Source organism: Ischnura elegans, chromosome 4 (genome assembly GCF_921293095.1).
Source record: "Ischnura elegans chromosome 4, ioIscEleg1.1, whole genome shotgun sequence".
NCBI classification, from domain to species: domain Eukaryota; kingdom Metazoa; phylum Arthropoda; class Insecta; order Odonata; family Coenagrionidae; genus Ischnura; species Ischnura elegans.
The window spans coordinates 28,855,239-28,868,582 of NC_060249.1; the positions used below are offsets into that span (position 1 = coordinate 28,855,239).

Consider the following 13,344-nt stretch of genomic DNA (forward strand, 5'->3'; position numbering starts at 1 on the left):
AGCTACATTATTTGGAATATGTCAAATGAGCCTGTATCATTGGCGAAATAGAGCAAAAATAAATATGGAAAATATATAAATAAATAAGTATAGGATTTTCATGTTTCTCCTCCAATTTTCGCTGAATTTGAAGTTGCAAGATACAACGAATATTCGAATTGCTTCAGGAAAAACTTGCCGAAGCTCATGTTGATATTGGCCACCGCTCTATTTACATTTTTTGCTCGGCCAACCAGCGCTCAGAGCAAGCGTAGCTTAGAGCGATAATTGGCTTCTGCGCATAAGGCGAAGATTGAAATCTCTGAAACCAAGTGACCTACCTCTTCCTCGAAGCTGTCGGCATCTACTAATTCCATCATCATCAATTTTTAATCAGCGGTGGCAAGTTTCTCTATCTCCGGAGAAAATTTTATTCAATTAGCTTTCAATCACGCAAAGAGAAAGAGCTGCCAGATTGAGGACGGATTTTTTTTTTCACGGCTTGACTCAACTATTTCCATTTATATTAATGAACAGACTCGATTCTCCAACTCGAGTCATTAAAATTTTCAGTGGCAAATTGCGTCTGTTTCATTAATATGTTAGACTTCCACCAAATTTAGTCTGAAAACACATTCTTTATTTCCAGTTTTCATGTTAAATTGCAGTATTTAAAAGTCCAGTGCTTTCAGTTTTGGCCTCATGTTGCCTTTCAATTTCCCATAAACACAGGATCTGCGACACAAAACAAGGGTAAAGTTTAAGATGGAAACTGTTTGAAGGCTTGAATTGGCTATTTATCCGTTTTCACATAAAAACTGGAATTATGAAGAGGCCGCGTGGTTTTAGTGTTGGCCCCAAGCTTTTCATAAATGCGCAGCCAGGTCGAGCGCCCTTGTTTAGAATCACTCAGGGATGGGCGTGAGTGGGGTGTCCTTGAGGGTGGGTCATACCGTTTGAAGTGACAGGCTGCTCTGCTGGCCGGCCCTCACTTGATGTTGCCGTAGTTGGAGTCTCCGCGTCGCAGCAGCCTCAGGAACGAGCCCACCACGAGGATGGTCTTGCGGTACTTCCGGAAGATGCCCGAGTACAAGGCCTCCCTCAGTTCCTTCCTCTCGAGGGACGGGGGGTGGACGCCCGCCTCCACCACCCCCGCTAGAGCGCCGCCGCCGCCCCCGTAGCTCCCCCTTGGGCCCCGCGCGGCCGCCGCCGCCGCCCCCCCGCCACCACCGCCCCTCGGGGCCCCCGACCCCCGCCTCCGCCTCCGGCTCCCCACTCCGCCCCCAGACATCGATCGGGCCAAGGCGAACGCCGCCACCCCCAGGTACCACTCACACACGGCCGGCACACCCCCTTTCTGCCTCCAAAGGTGCCCTTTCCCGCCCCCCAAACTGCCTCCCCTCGGGGGTGTGAGGAAGATCCTCCACCCTTTTGGTCCCTTCCCACTCTTCTTATTCAGCGGTCTTCTCCTCCCCTCTCCAATCCCCTTTCTCTCTCTCTCTTCGGGGTGCTCAAAGGGCAACCCTTTCTTCGCCCCGCCCCCACCCCCCGCGCCCCTGCTTTTTTCCTTTCGCCGCAATGGCCCCCTTTCGCTTTGGGTCGCTCACGCCCCCGCAACCTATATATTCCGCCCCCTTAGCCTATCTCTGGGGTGCGATCCACTCTCCCTCTCCCGTCCACCCCGGACAGCATAAAAAACTACCCTTACTCCTCAAAGGACGCGTCGATTTTTCGGTGCGAAGAAGAACATGCGATGGGTCCAACCTAACTTGTTACCATTCTCTTTTTTTTCAGTGTGTCCCCGCAGTTGGCTCCTTTTTTGCTATTTTTTTATTCTGGTCTCGCGCGTGTGACCCCCATAGTGTGCGTATGTATGCTTTGGTCGTTCCCACAAAAAAATAGACCTTCCACTCCGGCTCGACCCCCGAAAACATGCAGCACAGGGTGTGGGGGATGGGTCCGCCCCTTTCCGCTCTAACCGCCACCACGCCCCCACGGCGTAACCCTTCCAGCCCCCGTCACGCCGCCTCTTTTTCCACCCCCGGGCTGCCTAATTCTCGCCCTGCCGCCGAGCGTGGGCTTATTCACTCCGGCGGAAAACGTACGCACCAGTGTGCAGCGGTGCCTTCACTCCTCTTTTTGCCTCTCCCCCACTCTTCCTATCCCCCACACTTGTTTATTTTCGTTCGTTTAACTCCTTCCGTGGGTGCCGTCGGCTTTATCATCCCTTCTCCCTCCGCGGGAGCACTCATTCACACATCTTAATATATATTCTTAAGTATATATCTGTGTATGATGATATATATATATACATTTATATATTTAGTAACATATTTTTGTACAAAGCGATCTCTTGATAAGAATACGGAGTCATCTGAAGGACTCGGTCCAATCTCGTCGTTTCCTGTCACGACGACAAGAACTCACTCCATTAAATGGTCGGGAAAATATTTTAGATAGGCTTATTTTATTTTTGCGTTCCGTGTAAAAATAATTTGAAAAACAGAAGCGATGTACATACACCTGCACACCCCGAGCAAAGCCAGATGGATAAAAGTTTTTTTTTGTCCTTCTTGTCCCTTGTATGTGTCCTCGTTATAACTCAATGGCACCTGCTCTTGTAAACATTGAATCAACAAACAGTGTAGCGGCCACTGCGCGCCCGCATAATTTAATCATTGATCCTCTTTGATTTGTGGATAATATTTATATACATATAGAATCTAAAAACAAGAACACTTCCCCAGTTGAGTTAGGATGAAACAACACGACGACCCTTACGTGACGACATGGATAAAAAAACACTCGGAGAAACGGTGGAAGAAAACACCACGCTTGCGAGCGCCCTTGCCGAAGTTTTGGCGCGGGACGCGGCCGCGTGCTCCGACGGCCGCCGTCTCCCGTGGGCCGCACTCCACGCCTCACGCGCAGGATGTACCGAAAGTGTCACAGAACAGGTGTAGGGGCGTGCGGGGAACACGGGCCGACTCGCGGCGTCAAAACAAGCCGGCCGCCGATGTTTTGACTCGCGGGGCGAGCGCGTGGGCACGCAGGCGCACGCCCGCTCCCTCCGGGGCGTGTCCGCGCTGTCACGTGCCGGCCGCCGGCGCGCGCCTTACGTCCGCTCCGCGGTGGGCGTCGGAGGCCGCATGATCTCTTTGGAGGTGTCCACGGGCGTGGGGATCTCGAGCAGCGGGCTGGGGCTGCGGGAGCGGCTGTCCCGGCCCTCGCAGCTCCTCCGCGTCCCGCCGCCCTCCACGTGGCTGAACGTGATGACGGGCCGCACGCGGCCGCCCCCCGGCGTGGTCGGCTCGGAGGAGTCGTCGCCGGCGTCGCGCCGGCCCATGCGTCCGCACCGCGGGCAAGGCCCCGCCACCGCGGCTACTTCCTCGTCCGCACGTCGCTCTTCCTCGTCGGCCGAAGGCGCCTCCTTGTCCTCCCGGCACCGGCAGATTCCGCGTCGCTCCTTCGACTGAGCGTCTCCCTCGGCCCCCCCGGCTCCTTTATCTGGGGGCGACGTGGGAAGCCTCAGCAAAGGCGCCCCCGGCGCCGCGCCCTCCTCCTCGGGCCGCACCCCCGCGCCCCCCGCCGAGAAAGACGACGGCATCGCGACAGACCTTCCGGGGCTTCCCCCTTCCCCAGTGGCAAACGTACACGACGCTAGCTCAGCGGTGGATCCCTTTTGCTATTCTTCCCTTAGCAAGACGACACCGGAAGAAAGGCGGTCCTCGGAAATTCTTGCGACCGTGAGGAATCTGATGGTACTCCTTGCCCTTTCTAGTGGGCGAGCCCGAGAGTAGGGTCGTCCTCGGTCTTCGCCGTTGCTCCTTCCGCCGACTCGTGAGCCTCTCTGCCGGAGTGCCTCTCGTCTGGTCGCTCGCCCTTCCTGAGCCCGCCAACGCACTCTTTATCACCGACGATGCCTCGCTATAACGTCAGGAACGGTGGCGGCGCCAGGCGGGTAGCGGCGGGAACCAGCGCCGCGCACACACCGCCCTCCCCTCCGCTCTTCCGCTCGCCTTCCCGCCTGCCGCTTCCTCGTCGGGGGCGGGGGAAGTGATTTCCCCCGCCTCCGGGGTCCACTATTAATGCACCCCCGACTCTTTCAAAGCGTCCACTTTCGGGCCGAGCGGCCGTGCCTCCCACTTTATGTTTCGCAACAAACCGAACACGAACCCAACCCCCTCTGCACTCTCCGTTCCACCTTCAAAGACTCTTCTAAGGATTGGTCTGGTCGCCTCCCTTACCCTGCCATTTTTTAGCACCGGACCATTAATTGCAACCGTGTATACCAGACTCTAACAGGTTGATATGTTGAACATTGATATGGAAATTATCTTTCGAAATTATAATTGATATTGAAAAGTTATTGAAAAAATAATATGGTGGTAATATTTAACTTTTTTCGACAACATTTTGAATGTAAGGTGGAAACCGGTACGAAATGATATAAGAAACATTTATGTATTGGCATTAAAATTTCCTCATTGTGTATATATTTGATAATCACGTCCAATTTGGGAGATGAACTATATTTCTAATACTAAGGTAAGCCCTCTTCTCTTCGAGAATACGGAAATTAAAAAAACTATCCTCACATTTTTGTTAAAATACGGTATTTTCCCAGATTTATTTTTTTAAAGTTTCCTTAGGGGCAATATCTTTGTCACATCTATTTTCGCCACTCGGTTATATATCGACTAGGCTTCATCTTCCGTGCGGTGGAAAATTTTTTGCCTGCGGGGGGGAGTCTAATTCCACATCCGTCTCTTTCTCACGCTTGATAGTTTTCGGGGAAAATGTACCACAGATGGTGGACCAAGAAAAATCTCGAATCCATCAATGTTTTGTCTTAATAACATTTTAAATTTGATGACATGTAAAGGCTGGGTATTATATTTGAAGAGAGTATCTAAAATATTTGTGCTATAATACTTGTAAAATGTATTTGAAATCAATTAGAGCATTCAATGGTTTCAAAGCGGTTCCTATTGGTGTTATCCTACTCGGATCCATTCACCGCCTTACCCCTTGCTGTCCGCTAAACGCCGACCTATCCCTTATTCCACCCCCAGATGTGTATCCAGGCAACCAGGACGGGCAATATGAATTATTGATCGATACAAGTTACTGTTGAAAAAAAACCTGTTATGTCACAAGCTGACAATGATATCGCTGCTAGGATATCATACTCCTCAGTGTATTATTTTGTGGTTGATCTAATGTTAACTCTCATCGTATAATTCGAGTGTGGAGGTTTCACGTCTTACGAATAGGATATTCCTTCTTGTTCGCGAATCCATGAACAATGGAAAAACATGGAAGGACTCATTTTATGCGAAAATATTTGTACTAAATGTAGGTCGGCGCTCAATCCTGCTAAGGAGAAACCTATAATGTTTCTCGGCGAAAGAAGGCTTCGTTTTTTTAGGACTGTAGTTTTAAATAATAGTTTTATTGCTCACTATTTCGGTCTCAACTCACTTTAAAAAAAGACTTGTTAACGATGAAACCAGTCTCATTATAAAGTTTTTTTGTAATACTAGGAGGTATAAGATAAAATTTAAAAATTGGTTATTCAAAAGAAACATTTTAATGGATGATTTTATGCAAGCATTTTTAATGGATGATTCACCTCATGCTACAACACGTATCCATACAAGGTACATGAAAAATCGCACTACATGCCGGTAGTTTTATAAGGGTATATTATATCAACGGTCAGCCATCATATACTTTCACTTTATTGCAGCATTTACGCCCACCAAAAAAAATCCAACCTCAAATTTTAAATGTTGCATTTCTCTAGGCAAAATAAAAATTGAATAAACCGTAATAATGAGAGCAGAGGCTGTAATCTGTATTATTATGGAGTAAAAATGAGCAATTACCAGGCGCAAATATGTGCGGTGAAACATCGATGTCAAAAATATGGGGAAAGATTTGGACTGATGCAGCAAAAAGTAGAAAAGGTACATTAACATGTGAAAAAATCATATATCACTAGCGCTATTCTCCAAAAATGACATTTTGCGAGGTAAAATATGCATATCAATATTATGAGGAATGGAAGAGAATTTTTTTTTAAATTTTACGTTATATGAAGCAGAAATAAACCCATGCCTTCTGAAAACTCTTATGCGATGGAAACTCGACTCCCCAAAGACAATATTTTGTGTAATAATTTCTTTTTCACTACGTAATTAGATATTTTAGAGAGCCAACCGATTGCTTGGGTCATTTTCCCTGTAGGATAGGGTCGGGAAGGAAGTGTGGAGAGTAGGTACACATGCGTCGACATTATCCGGCTCATAGCAAAAGGTGCACTTGGGATAACGGCTTAACGTCCTATCTGATGTACAGAGTGAAGAACTTGAAATCCTAATAAAGCACTGAAACAGGGATGGGTCTCCAAAAAAAATCTCCGAAAAATCTTCTCAACCGATGTGGTTTGAACCCGGTCCCACGGGATGGGAGCCCACACTTCAGCCACCACACTGACCTGATTCCCTTATTTGTGTCTTTCATACGATAAATAGAAGAGGAAGATATTTTTATTTTGAGTTTTGTGAAGCGGATGTAATCCCATGTGCATTGAAATTTCATTATTTGTCGGAAACTCCTCTCCAAAGGCTCCATTGTTGTTAGTAATTTCATTCCATTGATACCAACACCAAAAGTTACGGGAAAGGCTTAAATTTGAGATATAAGGGATGGAGAATGGTAGCATTTGGCATTGGGTCATCAGGACGTTATGGACGGGCTGGTTCAGTCCCATTTGGGCGCGCCCCCGGCGACCGGGCACCCCTAACGACCCGCGCGCTTTGGACGCTTCCCACCCGGAGCCACCCCTTGACGCTACCTACCCTCTACCCCTCCGCGCCTCCCACCTTGCCAACGGGAAACACCCCCAGCGTGCGAACGGAACTGCGTTCTCCCTGCCTATTACAGCGGAGTTTTCAAAGGCTCTCATTTGTGCATGCGCTGCCGTGATTCGTACTCGCAAAATCACACCGTTCGCTCCAGTTCCCTGTCGAAATTCGGGGATAAATTTTAACGCTCCGAGATTCACCAGGTGGAATAGCTTCGCTCCGAAAAAGCTGAACAACTGGCAATACTTTATCAAGGCAAAAAATAAAGGGAAAATTCAATTCCGCCTTGGTAAAATGAAGTGCAGAACCCAGCAAAACCTATATAGTACTCGAAAAGGAAATACAAGCGAGATTGGATCATTATTTTCATGAAAATGCGTTATTTATAATTTAATTTATCTTAAAAATAGTCGTAATTTTTAGTTTTGCAAAATATTTTGGAGCAACGCTTCCTATCTAAATAACTGCAATTATTTTCATTATTGTGTAAAATATTAACATACAGTAGTTTAAAGGTAAGGTTTGTACATCTCACATTGAAACTGAGGAAAAATAACTCATTGGTCCTCAATATATTGGATCCCACGAAAACCTTCTAAAAAAATAAGTTACCGTATAGCATTTGCAAGCTGATGAGAAAAGTATAATTTTCTTCGGAATTGAATTGGAGAGAGCAAGCTTGCGGACCTCCAAGTTGTCAGATGCTCGAAAGCCTTTCTTCGAATGGTCCACAGTTTTTTTTTGAAAAAGTTATCGATGAGCTCCGAAGAGAGATATGGGATTCGGAGGTGCGTTGTAAATCATTTTGGTCTGAAAGCGGACCGATGCGGAGAAAACCTCGAAGGAATGGGACATCGATGATGAGTTACGTGAGGGCTTTCCCATGTTATGCTCAGCGGTGCACTTTTCAGGTTGACGACGTTTGGTTTTTCCAAGGCTTCAGAGTATTTTTTTAATAATTGCCTCCGGAATTGTGAGAAGAATGTTCTTCGGGCGTTTGAGTGATGGAAAAAAATGTTCATGGACTTCAACTTTTAATGGCCCGAGAAGTGAGAAACTTGGTTAACAGATGTTGTTAAAATAAACCACTGGAAACTATTGACTGAAAACGAAGTTTAGAATTTGCAAGTCTGAGATCCGTTGCCTCTCACTCAGTCAACTAGAGTGCTCCTTAGACCTCAATCGCTCGCGCACCCAGTTTGCTTTGAGAAGCATCGTTTTCCAGCGAACCACCGCTTATAAAAATTTGAAGACATATGAATAAACAGTTTGAGTGATTTTACAAATTGTAATAATCAACCACATGAGGTAGGCAACCATATCAACCACATGAGACAAACAGGTGAATTCAAGCAACATCGAAGCAATCAACTCTCTGGCATCTTTTACTATTGAATTAAAAGCACAATTAAACGAGGTAAATTTAATTTACTCTATGATCCCATATCATATATACTGTAAATTTTGTTATTAAGGGTAATTGTGATACGTTTTCACGTATTTTCCGGTCGATTCACAAATCGCTAAATATGTCATTGCTAATTGCATTGTCAATTACATTACTAACTCTTCTACATTATCATTTCTAACTCATATATTTCACATCCTTACTAACTCTAATACAATATTATTACACATCTTAGTAAATATACAGTAGAGCTGTGTCGTTCATGAATGAATCGTTCAAAATGAACTATTCAATGGCATGAACCGAATGAATTGAATCTACGTTTTCCACTTGAATTGTTCAAAATGAACGATGGAAGATCAAATCCTCCAAATACAATTCGTTTCATAATAACAATTTGAATTCGGCTTGACTGCGTTGATGTTACCCATGAGAGGCGGTGAATCATCATTAGATTCTGACGAATGGCCGTTCGGGTTGGCAATAAAAATGAACTCTTCGCCATAATTATAATTGATTTGACTCGTAGGAATGTGCGGTATGTACTTTGATGTGACGGAATTAAATAAACACTGATTTCATAGAACGTAATAAAAGCTTTTTCACGGAGCAATCGGTGCTACAGATATTCTTCTGACTATATCAGTGAAATGAAAATTCTTGAGGCACGGGAAATTTTTTGATGAAATTAAAATTATTTCTTCACTCTGGTTCATGGTTCATTCGGTTCATTATGAACGATTTAAAGAACCGATTCATTTCCGCGAATCAAATCCCATGAACGGAATCCACCCAATGCAAATGAACCAAAATTCCCACCTCTAATAGACAGTTATAGTAAAAAATCTTTCCCTCCTCCAGTTAAAATTTTAATGTTGCAATGCAATGATATTCGTGGTTTCCCGTTCGTTAGCTCTGAGGTAGTGAAAAACTAGTCAGTACAGTAATTATTTATGTAAATAAATTAAAAGGCAACTTCAGTTAATGTTTCGATTTTTACATACGTCAATGTCGTTAAGTACCGTACCTTTGATCTAGGTCCAAGATACACTTAATCTGTTAGGACGAAGGTACACTGTTGCACCTTTCTTCGAAAGGAAAGGTTGACAAAAATTTATATCTTAACTGATGGCCTAATATGAACACGCGTTCTTATAACCAAAAAGAGTACTATTAGGCATACTTTAAGTCTCAGTGTTTGTTATGAATCTTTGGATGGAATCAATAAATTGTAAAGCAATAAGCTCTTATAAAAAATTTTTTTTTTTTTAACCAGCCTTTATATTTAGATTACAGGGGATGAGCAACGTTTATATATGACACAAAGCAAAAAAACTCAGTGACCCCAAAAAACCAAAAGTGACGTATTAAAAAAGTTACTATATTTATTAAATTTTCAGTGAATGGTAAGCCCCCTATGTTTCAAAATGCCACCCCTATGCTTTTAAATGCCTACCCCTATGTTAAAAATGCCACCCCGTACGTTTTATGTAACGGTAAAACAATATTCAAACATTTACAAAACCTTACAATTGTTAATAAATATATGAAGATCATAATTAGCTAAAACATGTTTTGGGGGGCTATAGGTTGACTGGGGGGTGGTTAAAGAGAAGAAGGTTGGAGAGAAAAAGTTATATTTTCATGCATTGTCATCGGAAATGAAGAAGTGTGCAAAATTTCAGCGTTTTTGCTTCACAGGAAGTGAGTCAAATTTCAGTTACAAGATTTGTACCAGACAAACAGACAAACAAACAGACAGGTTGGTGAGTTGATATAAAGGCTGGAAAAATACTCTCTTTTTGAGGGTGAAATTCTTCTTTTAATTTAAAATATTAACATTGTAGCTTGCCAGATAAACATTAATTTATAGAAACCTATAGTGGCAGGTCTGTGTACCACTGCTAAGATGATCTATGCTGTACCTATTTCATACTGCTGAAAACAGCATAGGTCCAAGGTACAAATAGGTTCAAGGTACACCACCCTACCTAGTGCATAAACGCGTCAGAGAGGGTGGCCTAGTGTCATCAAAATTGGCGTTGATTTTGCGATCAGGTCTTAACCATGGACAGGGGTTGAATTCTACTATGAGTTGAAAATGTATAGTAAACCTCTTATGTCACATCTCGCTTTCAGCTAGTTAGAAGCTGGAGTAGAGAAATGAAAGGAGTGCAAAATAATCTGACAGAAAGAGGAGCCTAGAAATAGGTTTCTATTTCATGAAATCATGAATCATAGAATCATCTTCAGAAGCAGTAATTATAAGTCTATTACCTGAGAAATATGGACTAAGAAGAATTAGATGATCCTGCTACATTATTCCAATAATAAATAGCGGTATTTGCCAGATATTGCCTTGAAGTACATCTAATAAAAAAATTAAGGGTGTAATGTTTTCGACGCCTAATTTTTTCTTATATAAGTATATTTATTCTACCGTAGCAGCTTTAGAGTAGCATCTATATAAATTAACAAACAATTGTTATGATGTTTACTTTTTCTCAAGTGCCCTACGCTGGGTATTCCCGAAAGTTTACATCCGTTCCTGACCCTGAGGGCCAAGTATACACGTTTTTCATCCTTCGTGGTATGCTTCTTGAAACTCATGCATGAAATGCATGATGGTTAATTACACGGGGTCCGAAATATAACTCTTCCAACTCATGCTTTTCTTTATTTATTGAAATATGTAACTACAACGTTGCATACGCTCGATAGAAGTAAAGTTTAATTGAGACCATAGCATCCATTGCTCGACTTCATTTTTATCCGTGTATTACACTTGCCTTTGGGCACGATCCGATCCGACGACAATCCGCGCTATGTGAGATGCTGCCGTCTTTAGGCTTTTAATTTGATCAAAATTTACCATAATTTACCGCAGTTTCAGCATAACGTTCGCCTTTTCTTTCAGTTTTACGAATGCAATTGAAAATAATTCCTAGTGGTATAAGATAACTCTGTAAAAGGTGGAGAAAAATTCGACTCATTTTTGAATTAGGCATCAACGCAAACTGTAATAATAGGCAAATGTGTACATACCTGAATTACGTGGGATGTTTTTAGTGAAGATTCAATGAATGGGTATTAACAAAATTGGAATGGAAGAACAACAAAGGGATCCCAAAGGTGAAGTATATGGAAGTGATGCGTATGTGGAAATGAAATATAAGTAGATGATAAAATTTATAAAGGGATAAATAATGTGGCAGTTCAAAGATTGGCTAATAGGAGAATTGAGCGGAGAGCTGGGTCAACCCAATCCCAGATTTTTTTAATAATGATGATAATGAAAAATCATGTTAGGAAAGCCAATAAAACGTTGTCATAGCTACGTAGGCAGAGCCTAGTAGCGATGGTAATTCCGAATGATGTTCCGAATAAAGCACAATTTACCTTATGAAATTTTGGAATGTTCTCAATCATATCGAAGTCAGATTTTGGTTGGCCTGAATAACCAGCATTATGATATCAATCTGAGTAAGTGATAATAATTGAACCTGTGGTTACTTGACTGCAATTAGTGACCTGTTTATTCTGGAAAACCGGTTTCAGTTTTATAAACTTCAGAAAAAATACTTGTAATCCTCTCTGAAACAATCCTTGATCTATACTCCACCCTGCCAATATGATTACAAAAAAATGTCTGCTCCTAGTACTTCATTCAAGTCAGGCTTCTTTTTATAAGTATTCAATTGCTTCAATTGTCGTATTGCTGTTGTTCTCCATTATAAACGTCCAATGCTTCTGCCTATCGTCATTGACAGTCTTATCTACAATCTTATGGTTGGTGAACATCTCGCTGTTTTCAAACGAACTCAGTTGTTTGTACATATTTCGGGGGAAGCCTTCTCGACCCCCATCCCATGATATGACTCATACCATGATGTTTTATATGCTAATGTATACAAATAGTATTATTCACGAAATAATATCAGTGCGTGCTGCGAGCATGCCCTCTGGCATGATTCAAACTATCTCAGACTAAAGTGCTTAGTAATCGATTTTGATTTTTCGTGATGAATAATAAACAGGAATTCTCCTCGTGCTCTTTTTCAGGTTTATTCAGTCGTATTGCCCGACGCTCCGGTGAATGAGTTGTCTTCCATTCTCGAGAGGAATGAAGAAGAATGGGAGACAAGTCGTTTTCCATATCGTTGGCCAATACGACTGAATGAACCTGGTATTGAGCCCGAGAAGAATTCGTGAATAAAGTGCTTAATTTATTATTTATTTTTCTGATTTCGGCGTGAGCCCAAGCCCTTTTATATACACCCCATTATTGAGATGGAAGTAAAAAACTATAATAAAAGTCTCCATAGAGTATCTAAAATAAAGGTTAGAGGTTTGGATTGTGAGTGGACGCTGATTTGCGAAAAACTCTTCTTGAGCACCATGCCCCGAGCACTGCTTACTCGCTTTCGCACTATGCTTGCATCACGGTGCTCATGCTGCTCCAATTCAGAATTGATAAAGGGTTTTGACGTTTGAAAATACGCGTGGCGCTCTGAAGACTCAACCTCGAGGTGTTAGGTGACGCATTAGGGAAATCTCGAGGTTACTCATCCGAGTTACGCTTCCCGCTCGCTGCGTCATCGAGTCGCCCGAATACCTGCCCCGCGCTACCCCTCCTCCCCAACCGTCCTTGGCCTCGCGGCATCCATTTACGAATTTCCTCTGTCGACCGATAGTTGCTGTAACTTATTTAAGGTACTACGCGCCATAGGCAGACAGGATTATGAAAAAAGTTTCTCTGCCAAGGGCACTACCTGCCTCAAGTATTTTACTACCAACTATCCATATAAACCACACTTTGTGTCGATTTCATGGAATTAGCTATCAACTTAATACTTTTTTTAAACTACTACAAATCATGCTTCGACATTCTCCATCTATATGGTATGCTACTAGTAAACACCAGGATGTTTGGTCAGTAGATTTTCTGCTCAATATGCAATACGCTACATGTAACATTGTTTGAAGTGTTCTACCTCTGATAATGTTCAACTTTTGGGCATGTTGGTCGGTAATCAGTCAATTAGGGGAAAAATAAATAGCTATTTTGCCTGGTGTTTTTTATCA

General features: G+C 43.2%; 1 protein-coding gene and 1 long non-coding RNA gene across 2 annotated transcripts in view; one reads left to right on the forward strand and one right to left on the reverse strand.

Moving 5' to 3' along the window:
- Positions 1-1,185, reverse strand: part of LOC124157209 — an 81,588-nt gene extending 80,403 nt beyond the window's left edge. The window contains exon 1 of the long non-coding RNA XR_006864556.1: positions 933-1,185. This is a non-coding gene — a long non-coding RNA (uncharacterized LOC124157209). The remainder of the gene's footprint in view (positions 1-932) is intronic.
- LOC124157208 (sperm-associated antigen 6-like) overlaps positions 1-13,344 on the forward strand; it is a 143,434-nt gene that overhangs the window by 94,343 nt on the left and 35,747 nt on the right. The gene's annotated exons all lie outside the window — the stretch shown is intronic.